The 13141-nt window shown below is 35.3% G+C and overlaps 2 long non-coding RNA genes across 2 annotated transcripts; both read right to left on the bottom strand.

The window, feature by feature from the left end:
- Nucleotides 1–3850: 3850 nt before the first annotated feature.
- On the bottom strand, nucleotides 3851–4282 carry LOC133870454 (uncharacterized). The gene is made up of 3 exons (XR_009900736.1): nucleotides 4238–4282; nucleotides 3974–4053; nucleotides 3851–3880 (listed from the first exon to the last, which is right to left on the bottom strand). It is a non-coding gene; the product is annotated as an uncharacterized LOC133870454 (long non-coding RNA).
- A 1195-nt stretch (nucleotides 4283–5477) lies between these two features.
- Nucleotides 5478–6015, bottom strand: LOC133858342 (uncharacterized). Its single transcript, XR_009898511.1, has 3 exons — nucleotides 5900–6015; nucleotides 5725–5776; nucleotides 5478–5571 (listed from the first exon to the last, which is right to left on the bottom strand). It is a non-coding gene; the product is annotated as an uncharacterized LOC133858342 (long non-coding RNA).
- Between the last annotated feature and the right edge of the window lie 7126 nt (nucleotides 6016–13141).

Below are 13141 nucleotides of genomic sequence, written 5' to 3'. Positions count from 1 at the left end.
GTGGAAAGGGCCATTTTAGTTTTAGAGTATTTGAAAAAAAAAAAAAAAAATTTAAAATTTCGAAATTTGAAAACAACTCAGATATCTATACTCATTTAACCATTTTCTTCATTTTAGAGCTTCCCCACAAATTTTTCCCTTCCTCTCTCCATCTACCCATTTTCTTCCCACCGTCGACCACCAAGCACGACCCGCCACCGCCGTTCTCCACGCACGACCCGCCACCGCCGTTCTCCATCTTCGGCCAACTCCGTCGTTCTTCCAATTTCGGCTCTCTTCCATCTCCGGCCGTCTTCCAGTTCCGGCGACCATTTGAAACCAGTGCAGTACGTCTTCTTCTCTGTAACCAATTTTTTGGTCCCCAAAACCACTACAAACGGCCACCATCGTTCTCCATCTCCGGCCAAAACCCAACCACCGTGCGATCTCCATCTCCGGCCGTCTTTTGTCTTCGAGCGTCTTTCATCTCCGACAGAACGACCGCCGACGAGGTCCCCCAGTTCCGGCGACCCATTTCTGGCCCAGATTTCCCCAATTTTCGGCTCTGGTACCGATCTCCCCCATTTTTGCGTTTTTTCAGTTGTTTTCAGATTTGCTTTTTTTAGTTCCTTGCTGTGATTTGTGTTGTTCTTCTATGCTTTGTTGATCTGTCGTACTATTTTATTTTTTTTCTTTTTCTTGTATTTGTGATGGATGTGCTGTTGATGTTTGCCCAATTGGATTGTATTGTATTGTAAACTGGAAATTGGATTGAGATGATGGAATTGATTTAGATGAAAATAAGACTCTTAACAGGTGTTAGAACATTTTTTTGGTCAGATATTCGAACATCCGGAGGGGGTATTCTTCACTTGGGTTGTTTTTGGGTGTTTTGTAGAATTCTTTGGAAGGAGTATATGACCTTTGAGGTTTCGTGTTATAGTGGGGTTCCCCGGGTGAAATGGGCTTTCTATACATCTGCCTACTAGCAACAGATGGCCAGATCATGGCTGACAAGCTAACTGCTAAACACCACATGCACGATCAGACAATCTGTGAGAAAATGCAGAATTCTGAGAAGCATATATATGATCATACAGCTCAATTTCATTTACTTCCCATGTTTGTGGTTGAATATTAAACAAGCACCATATCCTGCATGCAGCCCCATCGATGACTTTTCTTACCACTCAACAACTCATCTTTGTTCGGCTTCAATGTATGTCGACGTGTTATCGTTTTCCATACTATAACACACCCACAAACACTTTTGTTTCTTGTTTTATTATCAATCATAAAGCACCGGGAAGCTAAAATCATGCTGCATACGAAAGAAATAGGTGAAAACACTGTTTTCTGTGTTCTTCAGTTGGCTTATTTTATACAATTTTGAATTGGGTTTTTGGAACTCACTCATCTTAATTTACTCATTTGTTGGTGGTAGTTTACAAACAGAATAATATAGGTTTCATTTCCTTTCCAGGTAATCTCTCATAGTGGTGCGTTTAAAATCCTCTTTTTCCTTTTGGGAATCACTGAATTTAGAATTGGGAGCTAACATTTTTGTGTTGCCATCTGAAAGTTGCTTGCTTTTTCACTTTCTTTGTTTAATTTAATGTTTTTGGCAATGTATAGTGCAAGGTGATGCACTTATCTGAAGGTTATGATTGTATCTTTCTTGTTTGAGTGACATATATTTAGCCCTCCAATTCAATATATAGAAGATTCTCATGTCATGTGCTTCTGAATTTAGGCACAAGTAAATGTCTACAACAAGTGATTTGTCAAGCGGTCATCCGTTATGTAAGTGTGGAATTCCTGCACGTCTAAGGAACTCTTGGACCACATCCAATCCCGCTAAAAAGTGGTTTGGATGTAATAACTACAGGGTAATTTTTGTTATATTCTGAAATTAGCTTTGTGTTATATTTCGTCGTTAGTAGTTTATAACATTTTTGTTGACCCCTTTTTTTTTCATGCAGAAAGCCGATGATTATGATTTTTTTGAATGGGCTGATAAGGAGATGTCTGTATATGAGAAGAGATTAGCACAACATCTGAAAGAGATGGAGGAGAGAAGACAGGCTGACAATGACAAAGTTGAGGAATTAATTGAAAAAAAATGCAAGGAACAATTAGCGCAACATTTGAAAGAAATGGAGGAGAAAGTTGAGGAATTGATTGAAAAAAAAAATGTAAGGAGCAATTAGCGCAACATAATGAGAAGATGTTTCGTGTTTTGTTATTAGTTGTCATTTTGCTTTTAGCCTTTTATTTTTGTAGTTATAGTGAACCTAGACATACTAACTTGATGTTAAAATGAAATTATGGAAACAATTCAGTTGTATGATACTTTTTTCTGTTTGTACGAATTTCTTAAATGTATGTTAAACTTAATTGTTGTCTTTTGGTCTTAAACTGAATTGTTCCTGCAGTTTCTTTGGTCTTTTGATTAGTTGTTGAGTGATTTTGGACAATTTCTAATATCGGTTGATTCATCTTTGGCTATGACTTCCAACTTTGGGGTTTCAAAGAAGAATATATTCTCGTATCATTAAGATGGTACAGAAGGCCAAAAATGTAGCTACTGTAGATGTGCCCCCACCCAGAAACAATAGAGCTTTGTCAGAATGTAAAGAACCCATTAAATTTGTGAAGGAAAGAAAAAAAGGAAAAGAAGAAACAATATAATCCTTCAATGGACCATAGAAGATGTAGCACTAGGTGCCAAGCCCAAACAACTAATCCAAAATTGTTCTCTCCCATCCACTCTACCCAAGTGTTAAAAGACTAAGATAAGTACAAAATCTTTGACCAGATCATTTGCATTTCTGTAAGGAATATGACTTAACCATGCCAGCGCAATCCTTCTCCAATGGCTCTCAGGTACATTTAGGTATCAAATACAGTAATTGAATTGAGAAAAATTGCCTATCAGAAAAGAAAATATAACATTCAGTGCCATGGATTCTTGTTTTTTGTCCAACTTCTTTTGGCGCTCGATGTTGAGCTTGCTTTCTGCCAAGACCAAAAATAATTAAAGCAGTTATTTAGATAACATTGGGCCCAATCTCAAGACATAACTGAGTAAGGAGGAAGAATACATACCGATTTTGATTTCTTTGCCTTACCCCTGATCTTGTTCTTCGGAGGTTTCAGTTTGTATATGCGAACCATCCAATGATGAGTTGTGAACACCTAAACTGATATTAAAGCCACAGAAATCCAATCAGAAAAAGAACAGGAACTTCACATGAGAAAAATTTCAGATATATTTGACTAGTTGCACCAAGATCAGTAAAGCTCATCAATCATTGGTTTTTCCCTCATGATGAAATGAGAATGAGCACTTGCTTATGGTACCTATTCTTTTTTTTTTTTAATAAACAGCTTAAATAAAACAACATTTTGGAAAAGAAATCCATGCAAACATCACAAGGAGCTAACCATTTCAAATCATATAGAAGAGGTGGCCAAAACTAGCAAAGGTCCAAGGGGCCACATTTAATTATGTGACAAGAAAGAAGCCGCTTTATTGGCAATGTTCTACACCCTGGGCGCCACGGTTTAACAGTATGGAAGAGTAACAGAGGTTATGAAAACTAGATTCCTGGACTACATAACGTTTGCATGGATTAAACTGCTTTTATTTCAAAGCCCACCACATTCAGCAAGGAGTTAACTATTAAAAAGACTCCCTAGCAAAATTTAATAGTCATAATAAAGAAAACAAAAAAAATAATAAAATATTACCAGCCACGTCAGCTTGTTGTGGGGCTGTTGTGAGAAATGAGTGTAGGGATCATTTCTCAATATATTAATCACATACAATGCTAATTATATCCCACAACGCATTTTTTTAAAAGGCTTGTCAAAGGCTTTACCATCTGTCTCCACAAACCTGTAGTAAAGAGATGAAAAAATTCAAAATTTAAACAGCTAAAACAAATGTATCCTCCATCTAGAAACCACTGACTTCACAGCAAAATCAGACCTGTAATAGGAGAGTTTGTACATGAGGCAGTTTAGCATGGTGGGTGTGGCCTGAGAATTGATCCGATATTGACCATCTCTCTGCAAACAGAAACAAAACATAGTAAAACACATTGCTAACTAAAATGAATTACATAGTAAGCTACAATATCATCCAGTTCCTTTGCCAAAAAAAATGAAATAAAATCCAAGACCCTTAAAAAAATCCAAGACCATTTTTTTTTTTTTTTTTTTTTTTTTGTGGAAAGTAGTGATAATCACTTACAAGGTAATCGGGTTCCTTGATATGAGGAAATACACCACCTCCTATGTTGTAATACTCGTGTCCAACTGTCAGACACGTGTATTTCAATACACGTGTTTATTTTGTGTTTTTTTTTTAAAAAAATTCCAAATTGTATTTTTAAATTAAATTAAAAATACAATTAAAGAATTAAATAAAAAATACAATTTGGATTTTTTTTTTCAATTTAGTTTTGTTATTGATTTTTTAAATTTGTTTGGGTTAATTAATTTTAAAAAAAAAACATTTTCTTATTTCCGACCACAAATAACGCAATATTTATTTTACCCAAAAATATCACAAAATCAAATTACACAAACCAATAATTAATAACGTATTTGTTAACTATGCAAATCTTTACAAACAAAAAATAATTACACAAAATATCTGCAAATCCGAAGGGCATTCCTGCGAAGCACGAGGTACCGTCCCAGGCGTGTTCTCGCCAATTGGCGATTGCTGCGCAAGGGATGGTGTAGCGGGCGAAGGTGTAGCGACAGGGGAGTGCTGGCTCAGCCGTCGTCCAATAGGCGACAACGTACCAACCATTGTCGCATTACCTGCAAATAATATAGACAATTAAAGTATATAATATTACTTGAAAAATTAAAGGGGTAATGAAAACAAATTGAAATTAATTTTGTCCTATACACAATATAAATCATACCTGCAGATGCACTACTAACTGACGACGTACTACCTACATTTGCAGGTGAAGACTAAGCACCAAGACATGGTTGTGATACTCCCATTGAGGACATGAAGACCTCGAACTGTCGCATGCGCTGCTCCATGGCGTCGAACTGTTGCATGCGCTACTCCAACGCGTCATTCCTCTCTCGCTCAGCCCGTAGCTCCGCTTGGATTTCTTTCATCTTCCAGGCGTGTTCGGCCCAATCCCGAGACGTGCCCTCAGATGGTCCCCCCTATGAGCGAGGCCTGTATGAGAAACATGTCCCCCGAACAGGTGTAACGTTCGGCCCAACCTGTTGAACCCTCCCCGCGTACTCAGGCCTCCCAACTGGCTGTTCGTACGCGTCGTTCGGTGCCCAACACACCGTGTCTGCTGAGACGCTCTGTGTGGCGACTGGATCACTGGATAAACTCTGCGTCATCCTCTCCTGTACGTCGTCAACATGAAATACTCATATACTGAATAATGACATATCACACACATAATTTAGAAATATTAGTAAAATAGATCAGTAGCATACACATAGGACCTGTGTACGTTCATTCAAGTAAGTGCCGTCCTTCCTTGTGTGGGTCTTCACGAACGACGTGGCGCGAGTGGGGGGCGTGCCAGATGTACATGTCTGTCGTCATCCAGTTGAAATATATAACAAACAGAGAGCGAGAAAATAGTGTAAAGAAAAAAAAAACAATTAGCAACAAATATTAAAAACATAAACATATATTTGTTCATAACTCCTCGTGATTAAATCTGGCATAACTTTTGGATCCCGTACAATGGGGAAGGTCATTCTGCTCCCGCAGCCTCTTCATCCGTTCAGAGGTCGCCTACGCATTGAACATGAAGATAAAAATGTAAGCATTGACACACTTAAAGTAGTAATAAAATTAAATGAACTGTTATTAAAAAACCACAACATTTTTTTGACATACAATTAAAGACCTACATACCCTTTTTTGCTCAGTGCACCAATCGCTCAACAGGAACTCTACATCTTCTGCATCATACTTTGCAAAAACATTGTCCGGCACTCTCGCACGTATAATCTCGGGCGTGTCACCGTCTCAATATCCAGCTTGGTTTTGAACCTTGACTTCCACGAGCGGTGCTTACGGCCAATATCATTCCACGTTTCCTGTTGTGCCTTGCGCTTGTCTATTGATACAGGTAGATAGAACTCCTCCTGCACATTCAATTTAAGCATTATAGGTTTAAAAACTTCAAGAAAAACTTAATCTTAAGTTTAATTCAAATAAATAAATAAATTAGATTCATAAACATACCATCAGCGCGTCCCACATAGCCTGCGTAATCTGCTTATCTACCTTCGCCCATTCGTCTCGCATATGTATGTAGGACCCGCTCCTGATAACCAAGCCCTCAGCCCGCCTAAAACGATTGCAGGCTCGTCCTACAGGTTGTAGAATAGCATTGTACTGCAATACAACCTTCTTCCCCCTCGGGAGCACCCAATTTCTCTCTAGGTCCCTAATCACCTCATAATATATGATTCCGTCTGGGTTGTACCCTAATGAAAAAATATACAACATTTAATTGATTAACACTAAAAAACATAATTATATCAACAAATTGTAAATTCAATTTATTTTTCTTTCAAAACTTAATATTTATTTTTGGTAACATAATATGAGTTTTAAGGATGTCTAAGTATGTACTTACCCATCAACCAAATCTGGTCAATCTGTATGTCCTGGGTCGCCTGCGACCTCCTCGCCAACCCCTCCCGCTGGTGGAGGCTGCTAATCATCATCTGAAAGCATATCCTGGAGGCTATCGGGGGCCAACTGATCGGTACCCAACATCGCAATGTCCCCCTCATGGAGAATCTGGCTCCCCCCCAGATCTGGCATCTGACTCTCACCGGAAAGTGGTACCTGGCTCTCTCCAGATATCGGCATCTGGCTCTCCCAGATAAAGGCACCTGGCTCTTTCCAGGCCCCAGGCCCTGACTCACTGCCGATGCTGGCATTTGTCTCAACCCCATAATCTGGCCCTGCATCACTGCCTGTGCTGGCATCTGTCCCAACCCCACAACCGGCATCTGCATCTCCCCGGTCTGTGGCAGAGGAAACCTATCATTCTGTGTCTCACTATCAGATCCACATGGTATAGGTCCAGTATATGTATACGGAAAGTACGGCGCATAACCATGTGGCCCCATCCCCTCTCGCACCCACCATCGAGCCACGTTACCTGGTGGGGTGAACCCTATCTGAGATAATGTCGGCAGCTCTGAATATGGAGAACTGGAACATCCAGTTGTGCCGGTCTGCCCGTGATCTGACGTGGGCACGGCCACTGTACCCAGCAACAATGGTCTATAAGCGGCATCTGGGTGGTGTGGCCACGCCGCAGTATATAATACCGTCGAATCTGTGGGCATGGTCATGGGGGGCACGAGTGGGCGGGGTGCCCGATATGCACAATGAGGGGGTCTCTGGTCCATCGATACCTGCGAACATATGTAGACAAATTAATTAAAATTTGTATTTTATATATTATTAATGAATATGCAAATTATACAATTAAATTTATGCAAATAAAAAAAAGTGTATTGAGTTCAAGCGAATTGTACCAACAATAAATATATCAATCATTGTATCACGGGAGCTTCAATCGGATCAATGTCGGGCCTGTCGTTCTCGATTTTTTTTGTTTTTCCTTGTAGGTTTAGGGTTTTTGTATTTTTTTAGGGTTTAGGGTTTAGGGTTAGGATTTTTGTTTTTTCTTACGGGTTTAGGGTTTTTTATTTTATTTTTATAATTTGGAAGGGTTTAGGGTTAATTTTTTTGAAGGGTTTAGGGTTTTTGTATTTTATTTTAGGGTTTAGGATTAGGGTTTTTGTTTTTTCTTAAGGGTTTATGGTTTTTGTAATTCTTTTTTTTTTTTAAGGGTTTATAGTTTTTGGGTTTTTTTTTTTTTTTGTAGGGTTTAGGGTTTAGGATTTTTTGGTTTTTTTGTAGTGTTTAGGGTTTAGGGTTAGGTTTTTTTTTTTTTTTTTTTTTTTTTTCTTATAGGTTTAGGGTTTTTGTATTTTTTTAGGGTTTAGGGTTAGGGTTTTTTTTTTTCTTACGGGTTTAGGGTTTTTTAATTTTTTTTTTCCTTAGGGTTTAGGGTTTAGGGTTTAGACCTTTGTTATGAATTGCTTAATAACATATATTATTGTAAATGGTAGACGGTGGCAAATTTGTTTCAAATTTATTTTTATTTTATTGATTATAATTATTGAGGTTAATTTTCGTTGAAATCGTTGGGTACGATCATTTTATTATTAAATGAGGGAAAGTTTGTTTGAAAATCATTTTTGTAAAAATTTGTCAAAAAGGATAATAGCAACACAAATGTACAATTAAACTATGTTATTATTTTTGTAGAAAAAAATGCTGAAATAGAGTGTACAGCATGGTTGTTGAAATTTGATTTTAAACAATTCCACAATTTATTTTAAGGTGATTTTGTATATGTGAACCATTTTTAGAATTTATTTTTTCATATTTGGATTTTTTATGAATTTGTATATGTCGACCATATGTAAAATGCATATATTGATTTTATGTTGCTTTTTTAAATTTTGTTGTTAAGGCGAATTGTACTGAATGCTTAGAAAAAATATGTCTTCTCCTCACACCAACGTTTAAAGTGACAAAATAATATTGTAAATTTTATAATACGAATAATGAAGTAAAAAGTGGACAGTCAATTTGTAATCGTTGGTTTCCCATGCAAAACCATATTCGTAGTACAGTAAAATATATCAAAAAAAAAAGACAACAAAAAACGTACTCATATTTCACTTGCAAAACCACAAAAAAACTAAAAAAAAAAAAAAAACACAACAATATATATACAAACCCAACAAAATCAGTAGCATTGCATGGGGAAAAAAAACTGTCCACTATTAATTGCTAAATCCACGTTTATTATTAGAAAATATTAAAACAAATAGGAACATATTTTAAACAAATACATTTAAATGTACCATGTTTATTGTAGGAAAAAAATAAATGACAAAAATAAAGGAAAATTACTCACAATTTATGCTCCTTATATTTGTTGTGGTGTAATTTATGCTTCTTAAGGATTTTGTACCTGCATTGTTGGAAAAAAAAATTAATAAAACAAAAGAAAACAAAAGAAAAACACAAGTCAGAGAGAGAGAGATGCAGAGAGAGAGAGAGACAGAGAGATATTTAGAGAGAGAGAGGTCCGGACCTGAAGCTCACCGAAGTGTTTGGAGCAGGCCGGAGTTCAGAGAGAGAGAGAGAGAGCGATAGATATAGAGAGAGATAGAGATAGAGAGAGAGAGGGAGAGAGAGGGAGACTTTGTTATAATGTATGGAGAGAGGTTACGACCGGAGTGATTAAATCGCCGGTCGGAGTTAAAGGCCGGTACTGTTTGGGTTAGAGAGAGAGAGAGAGTGAGTGAGTGAGTGAGCTGGCCGGAGGAACAGCCGGACGCGCGGAGGTCGGTGAGGTGGCCGGTGACGTCGACGGAGAGGGAGAGAGAGAGAGACAGTAAGAGTAAGAGAGAGAGAATTGTCCCGCGCTGTTTATTTTAAATTTTAAATTTACCCATTTAAAATTTTTTTTTTTTTTAAAAAAATATATATTTAAAAGAAATGGCCAGGTGGCGCGCGGGAATTGTCCCGCGCTGTGCACCTGGCCAAATGTTGGCCACGAGGCAGGTGGCCACGTGGCCAATTAGGAACGTGTACTAATATACACGTCCCTAATGGGAGACGTGTAATTTTTTTATTATAAGTCTCCAATTGTAAAACTGATTTTTAATTTTTTTGTAAAAAGTAAAAATTATACATATAAATATATAAACCCTAACCCGACCCTAAGTGTACGTATATACTATAATATATATGTACATAAACCCTAACCCTAAGTATATTTAATATATATGTACATAAACCCTAACTCTAAGTGTATGTACTATATATAGTTATAAACCCTAACCGTAAGTGTATGTACTATATATGTACATAAACCCTAACCCTAGATGTATGTATTATATATGTACATAAACCCTAAGTGTATGTACTATATATAACTATAAACTCTAACGGTAAGTGTATGTACTATATATGTATATAAACCATAACCCTAGGTGTATGTATTATATATGTACATAAACCCTAAGTGTATGTACTATATATAGCTATAAACCCTAACCGTAAGTATATGTACTATATATGTACATAAACCCTGAATGTATGTACTATATATAACTATAAACTCTAACTGTAATTGTATGTACTATATATGTACATAAACCATAACCCTAGGTGTATGTATTATATATGTACATAAACCCTAAGTGTATGTACTATATATAACTATAAACTCTAACCGTAAGTGTATGTACTATATATGTACATAAACCCTAACCCTAGGTATATTTAATATATATGTACATAAACCCTAACCCTAAGTGTATGTACTATATATAGCTATAAACCCTAACCCTAAGTGTATGTACTATATATAACTATAAACCTTAACCTTAAGTGTATGTACTATATATAGCTATAAACCCTAACCGTAAGTGTATGTACTATATATGTACATGATCGCCTAACCCTAGGTATATGTACTATATATGTACATAAACCCTAACCCTAAGTGTATGTACTATATATAGCTATAAACCCTAACACAAAGTGTATGTACTATATATATTTATAAACCCTAACCATAAGTGTATGTACTATATATAGTCATAAACCCTAACCCTAAGTGCATATACTTGATATAGCCATAAACTCTAATCCTAAGTGTATATGGCTATATATATATCATTTTTATTCCCTTTTTTTTTGTTGAAAAATTTAATATTGTATTTATAAAACCCACATATAGTACATAAATTCAATTATCGATTTACACATCTCTTGTACAAACATGGATAAGAGATGTGTAAGAGAATGAAATTAAACATTTCTCTTTAAAGAATGAGAAAAATCAACATTTAGCTTTTTAATTTTTAATTTTTTAATTGTTTGAGGAGATTCTCTTTTTAACTTGATTGAATAAAATTCGACTTAAACGCCGTAAAAAAACTATAAGATATACACTATAGTTTTTTTTTCATTTTTCCAACTGTTTAGATTTAATATCACAATCTTTCTCATACAAATTTAGGGTAAATATACTGTAGTTTTTTATAACAGCACATAAGCCAAATTCATTCGAATTTCTATAATATCGAAAAATTCTTATTATAATCAATCTAGGATTTAATGTTATTTTTAAAAGTGTACAATAATGACACGTGAAAATTATATTGACATTATTATTCATAAAATGTAAAATCAATTAAATTATAACCCATAGCCCTAAGTGTATATATTATATATACCTATAAACCCTAAAACCCCTAACCCTAAGTGTATATACTATATATAGCGATAAACCCTAACCATAAGTATATATATATTAGGGTTAAATACATATTTGCCCACTGTGATTTACGACCTTTATTTTTTTCCCCCTCAGTTTCACTTTTTATCAAATTTGGTACCTGTGGTATATGAAAAGACGGAAATGGTACCTCCGTCTGATTTCCTGTCCAAAACTAACGTCCACCCACGTCATTGGGTACCTAAAAATTTGAAGCCCAGAACCCAATTCTTTACACATCATTTCCAACAACATCCAGACAACAACATGATAGAAAATGTCGTGGGTGGACGTTAGTTTTGGACGGAAAATCAGACGGAGGTACCATTTCCGTCTTTTCATATACCACAGGTACCAAATTTGATAAAAAGTGAAACTGAGGGGGCAAAAAATAAAGGTCGTAAAGCACATGAGGCAAATATGTATTTAACCCTATATATTATATATAGCTATAAACCCTAACCCTAAGTGTATATACTATATATATCGATAAACCCTAACCCTAAGTATATATACTATATAGCTATATAGCTATATAGCTATAAATCCTAACCCTAAGTGTATATATTATATATAGCCATAAACCCTAACCCTAAGTATATGTACTATATATAGCCATTGACCTAAGTGTATATACTATATATAGCTATAAACCCTAAGTGTAAATATTATATATAGCTATAAACCTTAATCCTAAGTGTATATACTATATATATTGATAAACCCTAACCCTAAGTATATATACTATATATAGCTATAAACCCTAGCCCTAAGTGTATATACTATATATAGCTATAAACTCTAACCCTAAGTGTATATACTATATATAGCCATAAACCCTAAGTGTATGTTTTATATATAGCCATAAACCCTAAGTGTGTGTACTATATAAGGGACTAAACCATAAGTATTTAATTTATTATGTAGCACAAAATCCTTAAAATAATTGCATTTACTATATATAGCCATAAATAACGAGGTTAGGGTACATATATACAAGTCATTATAAATGTATATAGTTTCTAAACCGTTTACATGCATGCATATCTATATATATAGTATTAATTATAGGTTTTTTAACTTTGTTATGTTTTAATTTTTTATTTTTTTTTTGTTTCTAAACGTAGATGGTGTACAAAACTAAACCCTAATTTGAACTATTTGGTTTAATTATATATATAGCACCAAATTTGGTTTAATTATGCATATAGTACAATATGTAAATTAGGTTAGGGTTTATGTCAGGGGCGGAGCCACCTTGGGGCTTGGGGGGGCCTGGGCCCCCCCAAGCCCCAAGGTTCTCCCCAAAAAAAAAAAAATTAAAAATTAAAAAAAATTAAAATTTTGCCCCAAATTTTATTATTTTTTCTAATTTTGGCCTCCCCAAAACTTTTTTTTTCAATTTGGCCCTCCCAAATTGGGGGGGCTGGCTCCGCCCCTGGTTTACGTACTTATCAGTATACCATATATATATATATAAATAAGGAACCTAAAAAACATAAACTCCAAGTATAGAATTTACATATAGCATATAGCTTTAAAACATAACCTTATGTGTATAAGCTATGTACACCGTAATTTCACAAATTTATATAGTTAATAAGATAAGGAGTTTTTTTTTTTTTTTTAAAAAAAAATGAACACAAAACAAATTTTTTTTTTTAATATATATTTGGAAAACAATAACAGTTGGCCACGTGTATTTATTACACGTGGCAACATATGGACGTGTGTATTTAATACAAGTGTCCAATTGGACATGT

This window comes from Alnus glutinosa, chromosome 1, assembly GCF_958979055.1.
Source record: "Alnus glutinosa chromosome 1, dhAlnGlut1.1, whole genome shotgun sequence".
NCBI classification, from domain to species: Eukaryota; Viridiplantae; Streptophyta; class Magnoliopsida; order Fagales; family Betulaceae; genus Alnus; species Alnus glutinosa.
The sequence above is the reverse complement of the archived record's forward strand: the minus strand, read 5'-3'. Positions and strand labels throughout refer to the sequence as shown.